Source organism: Tiliqua scincoides, chromosome 9 (genome assembly GCF_035046505.1).
Source record: "Tiliqua scincoides isolate rTilSci1 chromosome 9, rTilSci1.hap2, whole genome shotgun sequence".
NCBI classification, from domain to species: Eukaryota; Metazoa; Chordata; class Lepidosauria; order Squamata; family Scincidae; genus Tiliqua; species Tiliqua scincoides.
Window position 1 is genome coordinate 37,227,556 of NC_089829.1, and position 5,389 is coordinate 37,232,944.

The 5,389-nt window shown below is 47.3% G+C and overlaps 1 non-coding gene across 1 annotated transcript; it reads left to right on the forward strand.

Annotated features, from left to right (window-relative positions):
- Positions 1–5,102: 5,102 nt before the first annotated feature.
- On the forward strand, positions 5,103–5,176 carry TRNAT-AGU (transfer RNA threonine (anticodon AGU)). The gene has a single exon. It is a non-coding gene; the product is annotated as a tRNA-Thr (tRNA).
- The last annotated feature ends 213 nt before the right edge of the window (positions 5,177–5,389 follow it).

Below are 5,389 nucleotides of genomic sequence, written 5' to 3' on the forward strand. Positions count from 1 at the left end.
AAGAAGGAGTAGTGAACCAGTCTTAAAATTCTTGTATATGTTTTAAAATGATTGTTAACAGTACATAAAAATTATTTGCCTAATGTAATGTATCATCTTTCAATAAAATGTTTTTACTCAGTGAAAAGTAATGTGTCCCAGTATACCAACTCCTCTGTTTCCTATTAATTAGGCCTAATTATTGTTCAACAGAAAAATTTTAAAAGGCATGTGGTTCTAGAGTGATTTTCCAGAATGTTTACAATATGTGACTGGAAACAGTTTTAGCAGGAAATATTAAGAGTGTGGACTAATTTATGGATTTAGGAAAAGCATTAGCCTTTATGTTAATAAAATATTTTAAGCTGTTTGCCTGGAATTTTCTTGCCTCTTTTAGCTTTCAGATGAGGGGGGGGGGAACTTTTCAGGAAGACTGTGAAACCAATTGCACTGGTATTTGTCTGTGTTGGCGGTCTTAAAACTGGAGACAGCTGTGCACAGCAAACAGCCTTCCCAGCATGGCCAGAGCTTACCATTTTGCCAAGGAGGCTTCCGTTGTAGCCGCCAATTGCCCCCCATGTTCACTTTGCCCTGCCACGTCTGCCAGGAAATCCTGGAGCAGAGCCAGCTGGGCAGCAGAAGCAGCGGGATGCGGTGAACATGGGGGGAAGTTGGCAGCAACAGTGGATGCCTTCCCTGCGGAATGGTAAGCTCCGTTCACACCTGAGGAATTAGGAGGGGGCCAGATCCAGGCCGGGACCGGAGTCTGGAGAGCCCTAGTCTATGCTTTCATATGTAGTGCATGAGTTCTGTTGGATGGCCAGAAAATCTTTTGAAAGGGTATTTCACTCTTGACAGAAAAATACAATGAAATCCAGTATTGCCCAGTCAGTGTGTGGCAACCGCTCATAACAGAATTGATTAGCTGCTAGACAGAAGGCGAACAGTTCAGAAGAAGGGAAATCTTGACTGCCATTAAATCAAACTGAGTTCTGGAGAAAATAAAACCCATTTCCCCTCCAGGCTGATTCCAGGGATGGGCACTCGACTTGGGCTGACTACTTGACTCATGCAAAAACACTGTTTTTGATGACTTGGATCTTGAACATCACAGACGCAAACTTGACTGGCAACTCGGGGCCTGAGAATCTAAAACTGAATCTAGACTCAAAATGACTCTCAAATGCCTATCTCAAGTCCCTTGTGTGTGTGTGCTCTTGCTTACTTTTTCCCCCACCGCTTCCATGTCACGCCACAGACCTTGTGGGTAATTCTGAAGCCGGCCTTCAGACTGACAGCAGCAGCAACTGTGGTGGGAGAAGGTTGGTTCCAAGAAGTGGGAGTTGAGGGGAGGAGGAAGGCTTAAGTTTTTTGGGGAGCTGTGAAGTTATTGCCCAGTCTTTGGGGACTGATGGGCAACTTCAGCTTTTATGCTGTGCAGGATTGGATGAAAAAGAGACAAAGAACAACCAGCCAGAACTTTTAAGAGCTAAGGACTTTACTCATACTTGCAAGTATGGGCTACCCCCGACACAACATGTCAGAATGTAGCATCAGACAACAGAAGGTTCAGATTTTTATAACAGTGTCTTGTGGTTTGCACAGCTTTTCACTCATTGGTTAACTTCTGTCTCAGTAAGAGCTTTTTTTATTTTTAGCATAAACAGACAGCAAATGGCCAGCACTTAGCTAAGGCAGTTTCTTGGTGTGGAGAAAGACACACTAACTTCCTATTTTTATTAGGCTTGCTCAGCTATAACTAACATCTGACCCTGGGGTCCGATTCTGGGATCAGGCCCACCTGGCAACAAAATTGTGTTCAAGGAAGCCCTTGACTCGCGACTTGACTTGTTTCTCAAAATGACTCTGACTTGTGACTCAAGCTTACTGACAGGAGCACATCCCTGGCTATTTCCAAGCAGAGGTGGACAGCCTCAACCATATGCTCAGGCAATATATTAAATATTTTTTTTAAACTATCCTGCTTTTCCCACAATTTGTGGCATGAGTTTAGGCTGCATTAGATAAATAAAATTAAAACCACATAAAACCAAACAAACTGCACAATCCTATACATCTGTGGTTCTCACACTTTTAGCACCGGGACCCACTTTTTAGAATGATAATCTGTCAGGGCCCACTGGAAGTGATATCATTATATCATGACCAGAAGTGACATCATCAAGCAGGAAAATTTTTAACCATCCTAGGCTGCGATCCTGCCCACACCCAGGAGTAAGTCCCATTGACTATCCTTGTTAAAAGCAAATCTGTAAGTGCCTGTAACAAGTACAGATCTGAAACATTTCCCCAAATGTAGTCCCATTCCATGGGAGCATCAAGTCTAACATACTGAAAATAAAACATTCAAATAAATGGGGACATTTAAAACATTCAAAGGTTAAAAGGGAGGGTAAAAAGAGTCCAATCTCTCCAGAGTGCATGGAGGCTGCTTAAAACAACAGTAACAGAGGCCCAGCAGAGGTGTATACCGCAAAGAAAGAAGGGTTCCACTAAATCCAGGAGGGTGCCCGCATGGCTAACCAGCCAAGTTAGAGAGGCTGTGAAGGGCAAGGAAGCTTCCTTCCGTAAACGGAAGTCTTGCCCTAATGAGGAGAATAAAAAGGAACATAAATTGTGGCAAAAGAAATGTAAGAAGGTGATATGGGAGGCCAAGCGAGACTATGAGGAATGCATGGCCAGCAACATTAAGGGGAATAATAAAAGCTTCTTCAAATATGTTAGAAGCAGGAAACCCGCCAGAGAAGCGGTTGGCCCTCTGGATGGTGAGGGAGGGAAAGGGGAGATAAAAGGAGACTTAGAGATGGCAGAGAAATTAAATGAGTTCTTTGCATCTGTCTTCACGGCAGAAGACCTCGGGCAGATACTGCTGCCCGAACGGCCCCTCCTAACCGAGGAGTTAAGTCAGATAGAGGTTAAAAGAGAAGATGTTTCAGACCTCATTGATAAATTAAAGATCAATAAGTCACCGGGCCCTGATGGCATCCACCCAAGAGTTATTAAGGAATTGAAGAATGAAGTTGCAGATCTCTTGACTAAGATATGCAACTTGTCCCTCAAAACGGCCACAGTGCCAGAAGATTGGAGGATAGCAAATGTCACGCCTATCTTTAAAAAGGGAAAGAGGGGGGACCAGGGAAACTATAGGCCGGTCAGCCTAACATCTATACCGGGTAAGATGGTGGAATGCCTCATCAAAGATAGGATCTCAAAACACATAGACGAACAGGCCTTGCTGAGGGAGAGTCAGCATGGCTTCTGTAAGGGTAAGTCTTGCCTCCCGAACCTTATAGAATTCTTTGAAAAGGTCAACAGGCATGTGGATGCGGGAGAACCCGTGGACATTATATATCTGGACTTTCAGAAGGCGTTTGACACGGTCCCTCACCAAAGGCTACTGAAAAAACTCCACAGTCAGGGAATTAGAGGACAGGTCCTCTCATGGATTGAGAACTGGTTGGAGGCCAGGAAGCAGAGAGTGGGTGTCAATGGGCAATTTTCACAATGGAGAGAGGTGAAAAGCGGTGTGCCCCAAGGATCTGACCTGGGACAGGTGCTTTTCAACCTCTTCATAAAAGACCTGGAGACAGGGGTGAGCAGTGAGGTTGCAAAGTTTGCAGACGACACCAAACGTTTCTGAGTGGTGAAGACCAGAAGTGATTGTGAGGAGCTCCAGAAGGATCTCTCCAGACTGGCAGAATGGGCAGCAAAATGGCAGATGCGCTTCAATCTCAGTAAGTGTAAAGTCATGCACATTGGGGCAAAAAATCAAAACTTTAGATATAGGCTGATGGGTTCTGAGCTGTCTGTGACAGATCGGGAGAGAGATCTGGGGGTGGTGGTGGACAGGTCGATGAAAGTGTCAACCCAATGTGCGGCGGCAGTGAAGAAGGCCAATTCTATGCTTGGGATCATTAGGAAGGGTATTGAGAACAAAACGGCTAATATTATAATGCCGTTGTACAAATCGATGGTAAGGCCACACCTGGAGTATTGTGTCCAATTCTGGTCACTGCATCTCAAAAAAGACATCGTGGAAATGGAAAAGGTGCAAAAGAGAGCGACTAAGATGATTATGGGGCTGGGGCACCTTCCTTATGAGGAAAGGCTACGGCGTTTGGGCCTCTTCAGCCTAGAAAAGAGACGCCTGAGGGGGGACATGATTGAGACATACAAAATTATGCAGATGGACAGAGTGGATAGGGAGATGCTCTTTACACTCTCACATAACACCAGAACCAGGGGACATCCACTAAAATTGAGTGTTGGGAGAGTTAGAACAGACAAAAGAAAATATTTCTTTACTCAGCGTGTGGTTGGTCTGTGGAACTCCTTGCCACAGGATGTGGTGATGGCGTCTAGCCTGGACGCCTTTAAAAGGGGATTGGACAAGTTTCTGGAGGAAAAATCCATTATGGGGTACAAGCCATGATGTGTATGCGCAACCTCCTGATTTTAGAAATGGGTTATGTCAGAATGCCAGATGCAAGGGAGGGCACCAGGATGAGGTCTCGTTATCTGATGTGCTCCCTGGGGCATTTGGTGGGCCGCTGTGAGATACAGGAAGCTGGACTAGATGGGCCTATGGCCTGATCCAGTGGGGCTGTTCTTATGGACCCACTGAAATTGACTCACCACCCACCTATTGGGTCCTGACCCACAGTTTGAGATACACTGCTCTGCAGAGCTGGGCTGTGCAAGGGAATGTGAACCTGGGGTCCTGCAAAAAGGGTTTCTAGGTGGACCCCACAGCTCGTGGCAGGAGCATCTCTGCTAGTGGGACTGGCTGTGTCTGTCTGTGTTGGGCTTCCAGAGTGCCCTGCCAAGGAAAAGCTCCCAGGGCAAGGTCTTGTGCATGGAAGGCTAGTCTTGCAGCCCTCCAGCCTTCACCAGAGCTGTGTATGGGAATGCAGTTCTTTGAGGAAGTGCACGTGGATGCAGACGTGCAAGTGCAAGCAGGCACCAGCGACGTGCTTGCTTCGCCTGCCCTCCGCCCATCGCCTGCTTGGCTTCGGCGTCCCCGCACTTTCTCTTTCGAATGCTGTTGCTGCTGCGATGCCGGGAGATACAAGGCGGCTGCTCGGCTGCTCAACCTAGCGGCTGGCGCCGTGGCTTAGTTGGTTAAAGCGCCTGTCTAGTAAACAGGAGATCCTGGGTTCGAATCCCAGCGGTGCCTCCGGGGCGGTGGTCTCCCTTTTGCACTGCAGGGCGCCTGGTTTTTGTGCCCACTCCCTTCCTGCAGTGAGTCCTGCGAGCCTCTTCCCCGCCTTGATGGCTCCGCGCCCGCGGGGGCTTGCAGGAGCAGGGGAGGGAGGGAGAGAGGGGGCACCCAGTTCTCCTGCAAAGCAGCTCCAGGCAGGCTTCTCCCTGCCTTACCTGGACACCCACT